Source organism: Urtica dioica, chromosome 4 (assembly GCF_054948205.1).
Source record: "Urtica dioica subsp. dioica isolate 48M chromosome 4, U.dioica_male_clone48M_v1_H2, whole genome shotgun sequence".
NCBI lineage: Eukaryota > Viridiplantae > Streptophyta > Magnoliopsida > Rosales > Urticaceae > Urtica > Urtica dioica.
The window spans coordinates 8,459,652-8,472,283 of record NC_142759.1 but is presented as its reverse complement, the minus strand read 5'-3'; the positions used below and the strand labels follow the sequence as shown (position 1 = coordinate 8,472,283).

Here is a 12,632-nt window from a genome sequence, read left to right as displayed (position 1 = left end):
TCTTGCAAATAGGGCAGAAATAGATCCATGTACTTGGGTGCTCAAGTTGTACAATGATGATTTTTAGTGCAAGTCTTGACAGGTAAAATAATCGACATGAAGGGCTAGTCTGCGCAGAGTTGTGCTATTTAGTGCTATTTAAAGGATAATTTTAGTGTAGAAGTGCTAGTCCCGCGCAGACTGGGCCCAAAGTCCTAACCGACTCGACAGGACTCGACGCTCTTCGACTTGTCTATTTGATGGGCTTGGGCCTATGTTCACAAAACTTAAAATTTTGATTTTTTTTTTGTAATGTTTGATTTTCCCCATTTTTCTAAGGGACGGATTTTGGTTTGGCTCGACTTCTCTAAATGTCAATTTGAGTCAATCTTGACTGGACTCTAATTTCTCCACAAGTCAATTTTGAGATTGTGAAAATTACATGTTATAGTGGATTTTTTACTTGGCATTGTCTAAATTTCTTATAGCGAAAATAGTATTTTTCAAGTTGAAGGCGATCGTATTTCTTTTCTTGATGTTAAAAAAATAAAATAAAATAGTTTATTGTTTTGGCAATCCCAAATAACTGTTTATAAATTGTAAAAAACAATTTTTTTTAAATATTTAAAACAATCAATATTTTGAAAATGTTGCTCTGAAAACGAATATTTGTGTACTTTTTCTATTTTGATTGGATTGGTTTATATGTAATAGTTAATTTGATTGCGCTCACTTTTTAATTTAAAATGAGTTAGTTTTAAGGGAAAATAACATATTTATACCCTGTGTTTTAGTGAAATGTCGAGTTTAACCTTCGGTTTTCAAAAATGTCGAGTTCATACCCCCTGTTTAACTAAAATGACGAAATTATACCCTCTATTTAACTAAAATGACGAAATTATACCCTGAAATGAATAACAGCGTCACAAATCTCCCTTTCATTGATATTAACTCTTATATAAGAAAGACCGAATCAAATCTAAATCAGTACCATAACTTCCAAATTCTCAATTTTGAAATAAAAATAGCCTTAAATTAGAATTAAATAATAAAACTCATACCTCCTAAGAAATGACTTCATTTCGTGTTCGAATTGTAACTCTAAATCCTGGATTCTCTGTTCGAATATGCGATTTTGATGACTATCAACTATCGATGTTTACCCTTTTGGCTATTTCTGTGTTCTCACGATTAAGAGACTGTTGTTTATTTTTTAGTTTTTAAATAAATTACATATATGGCGCGAATGAATAAAGATAATTGGTGTTTATATATAAATATTATAGTCAACGTCAATGAAAAGTCAATAAAAAGAATATTCGTGACACTGTTGTCTATTTCAGGGTATAATTTCGTCATTTTAGTTAAACAGAGGGTATAATTTCGTCATTTTAATTAAACAGATGGTATGAACTCGACATTTTTGAAAACCGAGGGTTAAACTCGACATTTCACTAAAACACAGGGTATAAATGTGTTATTTCCCTAGTTTTAATTGGGTTCAAATTTCCAAAACCCACACCTGCTGAAGAGATCCGGACCCTCGAAAAGTCAAAACCCCGAACCTTGTTACATAAATAATTTAATTATTTGAAAATAAATGTCTTTTTTTAAATATATCATTTTTTAATAATTAATATATATACATATATATATATATATATATATATATATAATTGCAATCTATCGATAAAAATATAAACATACCTCATCTCATCTTTTGATCTTTTGAAGCATAAAATTATGCGACTAAAACACAAATTGTTTAACTAAATTATATGATTATTAACATGACCACGGGGTTCGTAGCTTGGTTGGCATTTCCTCATTTGTAAGGTTGACCAATCACATGAATGTCATCCAAACAAGGCGTGATAATGAAACAAGGCTCGTTGCTTGTGTCATGAGAGAATATCTGAGGACACGAGAATATGCATGACTAAGGTCTTACCCATGCGGGATCTACCCAAGTAGGTGCGGGACCAATGCCAAGGTCCTGTGTAGACAGGGCGTCCCCGATGAGGCGTAGGACCACGTCTCGCGCCACCTACCAGGTGGGAGCTCCTCGAGGAGGCAGGGGAGCAATGTCCGACGGCAAGGTCCCGCTAAGGTGAGACCTAGCCGACGAGGTACGAGACTTATCCCGTACCAAGGTCCTGCCCATGCGGGACCTAACCGATAATGCACGAGACCTACGACTTGCCTTGGGATGTGGACCCACCCGCCTCGTCGTCTAGATCGGATATGACGCCTCTTTATGGCTTAAGATCCATATTTCTCTATAAATAGAGACCCAAGCCACAAGGAGGAGGTAAGTTTTTTTTTTTTATTGATGCCAAAATCATTTCACAACGAACTAAAATATCACCTACGAGACTCATATTCTCCCACCTCACACATTATACTAAAATCACTGTTGTGCGCCGGAGAGCGCGTTGGAAGAAATTATTTCGCTCCATGTGATGTCATTGTTTATATAATCTTATTTGGCACATAATCGGAGCAAACATCTCCAACGAGATCATAGTGATCAGACAAGAACAACACCCTAATTGCACGCAATCTCAAAGTCCGGTCTTAAGTCGAACTGTGGCTCTTAGCTCAAAACCAAACATTAATAATCATTTTTCAAAGTATTATAGTCGTATGTAAATTTTTGTGTTGTAAATAAACTAAGTAGATATTAATTCCTTTATGTCAATATATTAGAATGGCCTATAACATTTTTCTTATATCTAAATTCAAACATAGCATTTGACTGTATTATTTGATCAGTAAAATATATGTAAGATTCATACCATTTATATCATAAATATGATAATATCTATCAAATTCAACGATTATGAAAATGGAATTCATATTTTAAAAAGTTAAATTTTATAATCCTTCTAATTTATGTATTCGGACTGCTAATTGGAGCTCAAGCAAAACCCCACATTACCTTCGGTATTTCTAAAGTAAATTAATAAATGAAAAAGATCAATCCAAAATTTATATCCGTTAGGAAGTAATAAGAAACCAACAAACCAAAAATGAAAAGTTGAGGGTTTGTATTTATTGGGTATAATTAAGAATATTTTGTTTGCAACTGTATCAAATATACAAAAGATTAAACAAAGATTTTATATCCGTTATAGAGTAATAAAACAAAGAAACAAAAAGGGAAAGAAGAAGGAAAAAAGAAAAAAGAAAAAAACGGTTTTTTTTTTTTTTTTGAAGGAAGCAAACTATCAATTAAGGGTATCATTAAATGAGAGTATGTTGTATTGTTGTTTACAACTGTATCAAATATTCAAAAGATTAAACAGAGATTTTATATCCGTTATAGAGTGTAATAAAACAAAGAAACAAAAAGGGAAAGAAGAAGGAAAAAAGAAAAAAAACGGTTTTTTTTTAAGGAAGCAAACTATCAATTAAGGGTATCATTAAATGAGAGTATGTTGTATTGTTGTTTACAACTGTATCAAATATACAAAAGATTAAACAGAGATTTTATATCCGTTATAGAGTGTAATAAAACAAAGAAACAAAAAGGGAAAGAAGAAGGAAAAAAGAAAAAAAAACGGTTTTTTTTTAAGGAAGCAAACTATCAATTAAGGGTATCATTAAATGAGAGTATGTTGTATTGTTGTTTACAGCTGTATCAAAAACACCGAGATAATTGGTGCGCAAGTTTCGGAGACGTATAAATAGAGACACACACCGTCGAATTCCCTCGTTCACTTCTCTCTCTCTCTCTCTTAGGGTTTGAGAGAAACTGTTTCAGCTCCGACAAAAACCTCTGCAGATCGCCGTGATCCGCTCCGCCACAATGGTCCATCGCGCTGTTATCGCCACTTCGGCGCGGAGACCTAAGGCGATCTGTCTCTGTCCCTCTCTCTCGATAGCAACTTTGTCGTTCATCTCTCTCTCTCTCTCTCTCTCTTAAGGTTTGAGAAATTGTTTCACTCCCGACGAGAATCTCAACTGATCGCCGCGGCGGGCTCGCAACAATGGTCCGTCGCGCTGTTATCGCCACTGCGGTGGTGATGCGGAAGAGCGGCGCCGTGGTGCATTGTCGCGGAGCCCTAAGGCGATCCGGTGATCGACTTGGTACAAGCAATCCCGAGACTAGCCTTACCAGGTAATAATTTGTTTGTTAGTCTTTTATCGTTTACGGATAATATTATAATTTACGTTTTTTTTTTTGTTAATTGACAAGTTTAAAGAAGAGTGGAAGACTCGGCGCATACCAGGTGGTGAAATACAGGGTGGTGACTGTTGAAGAAGGTCGTGACCCGGGTACGTAATCATTTCTTTTTCTTTACTTGTGCTTGGAAGATAAATTATCATTTCACAATCATATCATTTTATGGTTGAATCTACTAAGAGTGCCTTCGTCGTCCTTTATTTCTGCCTTCTGGTATAGAGCTTTTTAAAACCTCTGTCTCTCCCTAAAAAGTAGGAGCCTTCGAAAACAATGAACGTTTTTATATTCAAAACCCACTCTTTAAAAGAGATGTTTAAAAGCTATTTCCCTGTTGAATCTATAGAGGGTTTGATTAAAAAAATTATTATCTAGCGCTTTTAAAACCTTTCTCAGCCTTTATACATGACCAAAATTTCCACCATAACAAAGCTCCATGTGGATCCCAAGCCTCCCCGACCATCACATTGTTATCTTCACCGCTTAAGCTATGCTCTTCGACATGTGTTGTCATCAGAGTATACGCAGTGGCTTGGAAGATAAATTATCATTTCACAATCATATCATTTTATGGTTGAATCTACTAAGAGTGCCTTCGTCGTCCTTTATTTCTGCCTTCTGGTATAGAGCTTTTTAAAACCTCTGTCTCTCCCTAAAAAGTAGGAGCCTTCGAAAACAATGAACGTTTTTATATTCAAAACCCACTCTTTAAAAGAGATGTTTAAAAGCTATTTCCCTGTTGAATCTATAGAGGGTTTGATTAAAAAAATTATTATCTAGCGCTTTTAAAACCTTTCTCATCCTTTATACATGACCAAAATTTCCACCATAACAAAGCTCCATGTGGATCCCAAGCCTCCCCGACCATCACATTGTTATCTTCACCGCTTAAGCTATGCTCTTCGACATGTGTTGTCATCAGAGTATACGCAGTGGCTGTGAAGATGCGGAAGAGCAGTGTTGTGGCAACTCACAGATTTTTTAAATGACCTTGTCCCAAATCCGAAAATGTTCTATTGTTTCTTTCCATTGTGTTAAAAAGCTTTCTCCTGTTTCAAATCTCTACTGGAGTTGCTGTACATTGTTATCTTCGCCGCTTAAGCTACGCTCTTTGACATGTGTTGTCAGCAGAGCGTACGCAGATGCGGTGAAGATGCGGAAGAGCAGTGTCTAAGTAGCTCATAAATTTGTTAAAAGACCCTGTCTTAAATCTGAAAATGTTCTATTTTCTCTGTTCTGTTCAAAATCCTTTTCCTCGATCAAATCTCTTTAGAGGTTTTCGTCTTTGTTTGTTATCTTTCTATCTTATTTAAAAAATATTATAATTTCTTTGGTAGTCTTTTATGGTATACGAGTACATATTATAATTTACATTTTTTTTTTAATTTACAAGTTTGAAGAAGAGTGGAAGATTCAGCGCATACCAGTGGTGAAATAGAGGGCGGTGACTGTTGAAGAAGGTCGCAACCCGGGTATGTAATCATTTCTATTCTTTATTTGTGCTTAGAAGATAAATTATCATTACACGATCATATCTTTTTCTGGATGAATCTATTAAGAGTGTCTTTGTCTTCCTTTTTTTTTTCTGCCTTGTGGTATAAAGCTTTTAAAACTGCTCTCTCCCCAAAACGTATGAGCCCTTGTACACAAAGAATTCTTATATTTAAAAGTTAAAACCCACTTTTTTTTTTATAAAAAATTTGTTTAAAATCCTTTTCTTGTTGAATCTATAGAGAGGATTTTGTCTGCATTAGTTTTTTTGTTTCATCTTCTTCCATCGGCATGCTATTTTATTTAAAAAATTATGGTCTAGCGCTTTTAAAACCTTTCTCAACCATTATACATGACCAAAGTTTCTACCCTCACAAAGCTCGTCACACCATGTGGGTCCCAAGCCTCTCCGACCATGATTGCCTCGATTGGGTTGTTGCACATTGTTATCTTCACCGCTTAAGCTATGCTTTTCGACATGTGTTGTCATAAGAGCGTACGCAGCGGCTGTGAAGATGCGGAAGAGCAATGTAGTGGCAACTCACAGATTTTAAAACCTTTAAAACTTTTCTTTTTATTAAATAAATGTTTAAAAGCTTTTTCCTTCTTCCATATTTCAATAATTATGGTCTAGCACTTTTAAAACCTTTCTCCGCCTTTATACATGACCAAAGTTTCCCCCCATCACAAAGCTCGTCGCCATGGTCCCAAGCCTCCCTGACCGTGATTGCCTCCATTGGGTTGTTGCACATTGTTATCTTCACCACTTAAGCTATGCTCTTTGACATGTGTTGTCAGCAGAGCGTACGCAGCGGGGGTGAAGATGCGGAAGAGCAATGTCGTGGCAATTCACAGATTTGTTAAAAATCCCTGTCTCAAATCCGAAAAAGTTATATTTCTTTTCTTTCTATCTTTTTTTCCTTTATCAAATCTCTATTGGGGTGGCTGGGCATTGTTATCTTCACCGCTTAAGCTTATGCACTTTGACATGTGTTGTCAGCGGAGCGTACGCAACTACGGCGAAGATGCGGAAGAGCAGTGTTGTAGTAGCTCACGGATTTGTTGGAAAACCCTGTCTTAAAAATGAAAAATGTTCTATGTTTTCTATTCTGTTCAAAATCCCTTTCCTCGATTAAATCTCTTTAGAAGTATTCGTCTTCGTTTATTTTCTTGCTATCTTAAATAAAAAAAAACCCTCTTCATAAATCTGAAAATGTTGAAAAACCCTCTCTTTTTTGCCCCTTATCTTGAACCATCCCTTAAATTTAAAATTAAAAAAAAAACCCCATCTGTTTTTGTCCTTTCCTCGATTAAATCTCTTTAGAAGTATTCATCTTCGTTTATTTTCTTGCTATCTTAAATAAAAAAACCCTCTTCATAAATCTGAAAATGTTGAAAAATCCTCTCTTTTTTGCCTCTTATCTTGAACCATCCCTTAAATTTAAAATTAAAAAAAAAAACCCATCTGTTTTTGTCCTTTAATACTTAAATACTCTCTCTTCTATCTCGGTTCTTCCAGTTTTTTTATTTTTACGTTAATAGAGTACTGTTTCTATTATAAAAAAATGATCTGAAAACGTTCTTCCTTTTTTTTTTTTTTTTTTTTTTTTTTTTTTTACTTTGTTCTATTAGTTCTGCAGTAATTTGTTTGATATCGTTGATCCCTCTATGCACTTACTCCCTTGTTGCCCGAAAAATATTGGTTTGCAAACTTATTTGAGATATATGTTTAAATCCAAATCCAACATAGAATTAAATGTTCTTTTGACTGTAACAGGGTCCATGGTTTTTATTTTTTTATTTTTTATGAAAGAATATGTATCTTTTGCTTTATATATATTCTCTAGTCTGGCTTTGTATTTTCTATGTATCTCTATGAATATAAATGTGTGGGTGTGTGTTAAGAATTTAACCAGTCTTGTGCTCTGTTGTCCCTTGGTTACTTTGTTTGTAGCCTTTTTGTTATTGGGATGCAAGCATTTAGGACTCAATTACAGTGAAGAGCTTCCAAGCGCCAAGTATCTATTGTATATCTCGACATTTTTGGTGAGAGCTTGGAAAATATCATTAATTTGATATGAATAAGCATAAATGCGATTTTATAGACAACATAAATCATTTTATATTTTACTTTATATAGTAGGACAATATATGATTTTGCTCTTTTAGATTCAGGGTGAATTTAAGCAGAATATGTGTGCATACTTACTGTATATACGCTTGACTTGTTACTTCTGTGTAGTGATTGTTTAGCAGAATCGCGAGAAGATGAGTATGTTAGACACTCTGGTTCGAGCACATCTCTCTCTCTCTCTCTCTCTCACACACACACACACACACACACACACACAATCCTCACCAACATCACTCTCCAACTACTCGTCTGTAATTAAAACTGATTTATGTTTTCACTAAAAATGAAGTTTTTTGTTCTTTCCCGAAATTGTTCTAAAATCTTTCATTGCTTCCAATCAAATTTAGTAACGATCATTATATCCATTGTTCATGATGCTAGGATATACTAGTCCCATGGTTTGTTACTAAAGGCACATATAGTTTTTCCTAAACCATCACCATATATCACTAATTTGGTTAATTCTTTATTTATTCAAGTTTTAATGTCCTAATTTCCCTTTGAATCCAGAAAGAGGAGCTGTTTGTTGCTTCACATTTCCATCTAGTGACAACTCAAGTATGTTGGTGAGGGGATAATTAATACTGTACATTTCCCCTCGTATGTAAATTTCTAGATACTGGGTTTTATGCTTAGGCTCGCTTCTTGAACTTGACCTCTTCTAGTGCTTTAATAAGATTATACACTTGCATTAACTCTTTTTAGTTATACACCTTTTGGTTATGTCACATTCTCTTCCAAATTGGAAATGGTAGGAGGCTATTAGCTGTGGGATTTTTTGATGTGTCATAGACACAAGCGATGGCCAATATTCTGCTGCTGCCTAAAAGGAAAAGGTAATGCTAAGCTTCTGGATATTTTTCTATTTATTAGTTGATTTGTTTTGGTTTCCTTGGTCCATGTCTGTCTTAAGAACTATAATCTGGAGTTTATCATCAGTGGCCTATATTTAATCACATAACGTCAATGGTAATTTCTTTCTCGTGACAGTCTATATTTTAATTTGATCATCACGGTGGCTGGTAGAGGTAATAAATTGTGGAGAGGAAGTATTAGATGGAGAAGTCAGAGCCAAAATAGAGGTGCTGAAGTCGGGGAAACAGGAAGAATCAGGTAGAATGTAAATGGATTTTGGGAAAAACTTTATATCTTTCGTACAATCATCATGGTTTGAAACTTGGAATCATGAACAATAAAAATAGATTTTCGGTTGTAAACCTGAAGATCCAAGTGTGATTGGTGATGGTTGACCAGATTGGTAAGACAAAGTAGTTGGGAGTGCCGCGGCAGTGAAGATGCAGGAAAGTAGGGAAGGCGATTCTCTTGCTGATAAAATGGTACTTTTTTTAGTATTTCCTCGCTCTCTTTTTCGCTTCGTTCTTGACAAATCTTTCTTGATAGTAATTTTTTTAGTTTCTAAAAAAATAATGACCATTGGATGTGGGTCAGTGTATTATTTTGCCCGTCTTGCATTCGATGAGATATTCTTGTGCGTTCACTGTTCGACCAGACTCAGCAAACGAGAGTTCTGTGTTTGCCTTTTTTTTTTCTTTTTTTTTTTTTTTTTTTTTTTTTTAATGGATTTAAGTTTGTGTTTCTAGTTTGTGGTCTTAAGAAGGTCGGTCACCATATCAACACAGTTGACTTGCTCTTCATTTCAATCGTAGATCAGTCTCGCAGGGTCAGAATTCTTGTTTGCTCACTTTCTGGTCGTTGGTGAATAAGGCTTGTACCTCCGCAAGATCCAGAAACCGAATTTCTCTGGGTCCGAGATGTTCCATAAGCATCAGAAATTTAGGCCAAAACGGCACTGTTTCCCTCACCACAACGCGAAACCTCGAAGCAGCCCAAACACTAGCAAAACCTGGATCTTATCTCTCCTCATCTCTCAATTTTTTTCCTTTTGAAGTGAGAAACGTACTTGGCTGTAAGATTTTTCCCCCCTAAATATTTACAGGTATTTGCTGCCTGCTTGTGAAGAAGGAATCTCGTGATGTGACATTTTGATGCACAGGTAAACATGTTTTTCGCAACTTCTATTTTTATTTTTAGTTTTAGCCTCATTTGTGAGTACCAAAATCCTGCTGTGATCCCAACTCTATTGTATCTCAAGACATTAAATTTTAGATCCAGATATTGGTGACCTGGTTAGTGTATGCATTTAGAAATATCTGAGAGGACATGACCAATCGAGAACTCAGATCTTCTGCTCTAAATAATATTTGAAATGTTAGGTTATAAACCCAAAGGTATCGTTTCTTTTGTTCTTAAAGCAGCGCTGATCGTCCTTGTTGTGGTGGTTCTGACATGGGAGAGCAGTGTCATGACGATGAGAGACAAGAGTATGTTTTTCCCTTTATTTTTTCTTCTCTTTAATTGTTTGTACTCGGTTCGTAACTCGGCCTGAAATTCCCTTACCACAGTGGTATGAGAAATAGCGGCTCTTGGGTTGTAACTTGTAACAACTCAGTGGTACGAACAGGTACACAACTACTTTATTTTAGAACACTACATAATCATAGCATGACTATCTATAACAGTTTTTATCAATCGAAGGATCTCATATGTCGAGGTATGATTGGCCTTGACTCCGAGTAGGTGATAGAACACACGCATTCTGAGATTGGTGCATTATGTACAGAAAGTCATTTGGGTCCTATTAGCTATCATATTATAATATTTTCAAGAAAATAATTCTCTGTAATAAGTGATTTTCAGTTAGATATAAGTTTTCTAGGAGGTTGAGCTCGTAAAGAAATGAACGGTTAAAATGTTGGTCCAGAATTTTTTTTTATTAGCTTCAATTGTTGACGAGGTAAGATTTTTCATCATGCAACTCTTGCGTATTTTTTTTTTTTTTTGTTGAATTATGAGTCCTCACTTGCTTTTGCATTTTAGGTTCAATTTGAAGTTTTGTCAAACCATGAACTTGCCAGTGTGCTTTTAAGTACATAATTCAACTTTTTTGCGGTTTTTAGAAATTTGAAGTGAAAGTCATGCCATTTTTCAGACTCAGGTGATAATTTACCAATGAAATTGTCCAAGGATCTAAATTGGTATTTAATTTATAGGTCGGAGAATATGGCAATATAATCTCTTTAACCTGGAGCTTTGGATTGGTAAGCAACCACCAACAAATAAATGTAAAGTTCCATGTCTTTGTTGTTTTTAGTCTGGTACATATCTGCTGTAATAATGTATGGCAGTCTCTTTTTTTTTGTTTTTTCATGGTAATATGAAAGTTTAAAAAAGGTGAACATTGATCACTATATTGATTCTCTGTAGGCAGTCAGCTCTAGAATATTAGTTGGTAGGCTATACTTTCATTTAGAAAAGCTAATAATATTTATTTTAGTCCTTAGTCAGTGCTAACATAATCCGTATATCATCCCTAGTCTGTGACGTAGTTTGTGATTGTGAATGATGTTGATCATTAGTTATTGCTTTCGCTCTTATGTTCTTATTATGTGCTGTTACTTCTGTTTTATTTATAATGAAGTGGCTGAAAGTTTGAATCATAATCTATGATATGAGACTAAACGATGTATTTGATTAGTTACTTGATCATGTGCTATATTTCATATGTTTATAACTTTATACATTGTGACTTTGATTTTCTTTACTTGACAAAATGTTTGCAGGGATGACACAAATTGACACAAATGCTATTTTATTTACTGAAATTCCAAAATAATGGCAATTTTTTTTTTTGAAATTGTTATATTATTTTGTTTTTTTTTTTATTTATTTTTAATTTCAAAATGTTTCATTCTATTGTTTACATTAGCACTTTTGAAAAAATGTAACATAATTCGATATATGTAAATATTTTTCATCCATAAAGTGTGAATATTTGAATAATTGAAAGTAATAAGTCGTTAAAATTGTAATAAATATAAGCAATATAAGTGAAAACAATTTTGGAAGAGCCTTGGTGTGTTGTGTATGTACTCTTTATATTTTATTTTAGCCTAATGATATATTTTGTGAGAGCGCTTGGTTTTCATTCTTAACTATTCTAATATATATTTTTTTAAATGGAATCTTAACTATTCTTATTATTTGAATGTACATATTATTTTTTTAATTAAAATATACCTCTAATGTCTTATTTTTTTTTAACCAAAATTCACTAAAATCATAACTTCTTTTTTACGGGTTTAATCATACAAATAACTTTTTCTTAAATTTTTCCTAGAGGTATTTTTTAATTAAAAAAATAATATGTACATTCAAATAATAAGAATAGTTAAGATTCCATTTCAAAAAAAAAAAAAATTAGAATAGTTAAGAATGAAAACCAATGAAGTTTAAAAATAAATATATATATATATATATATATATATATGCACCTAATCTAGTATAAATTACTTAAATATTGTAATTTTTTAAAATATTTTTCAGAATACTTTTCTTATTATAAAATGTCAATTTGTAAGTGATAACTATTAACTAGCATAGCAGTTGATAATTTCACACAATTTCCAAAATGGAGATTGTCAAAAAAGAAAAGAAAAGAAAGTCAGGTCGTAAAATTTAGTAATTATTTTTCACTAGACACCTTGATTTTCGATACTAAATTTTAGTAATTATTGACACTAATATTGAAGCTTCTTACCAAAATAAAATAAAAATGATTTGACACTTATGTTAGATCATGGGGTTGGTACTTGGTTAATGCTCTCTCTCTCTCTCTCTCCCTCTCTCTCTCTCTCTCTCTCTCTCTCTCTCTCTCTTATCATGTTTTTCATATTATGGCTAATCGTCTTATACGATTTGTACAAAAATAATATAAATTTATGACAAAGTCAATAAAAAAAAAGGTATGAATACACTGTCGAG

At 33.8% G+C, this 12,632-nt stretch overlaps 1 long non-coding RNA gene across 2 annotated transcripts; it reads left to right on the top strand.

Annotated features, from left to right (window-relative positions):
* The first annotated feature begins 3,690 nt into the window (after positions 1 to 3,690).
* LOC149400064 (uncharacterized) lies at positions 3,691 to 11,702 on the top strand. Of its 2 annotated transcripts, none has more exons than XR_016296413.1 (12): positions 3,691 to 4,102; positions 4,181 to 4,260; positions 5,559 to 5,637; positions 7,611 to 7,702; positions 8,546 to 8,626; positions 8,781 to 8,903; positions 9,045 to 9,127; positions 9,458 to 9,804; positions 10,064 to 10,132; positions 10,214 to 10,272; positions 10,862 to 10,909; positions 11,432 to 11,702. It is a non-coding gene; the product is annotated as an uncharacterized LOC149400064 (long non-coding RNA). The 2 variants fall into 2 exon arrangements; XR_016296414.1 differs by having other exon boundaries at positions 3,692 to 4,102; positions 10,067 to 10,132.
* The last annotated feature ends 930 nt before the right edge of the window (positions 11,703 to 12,632 follow it).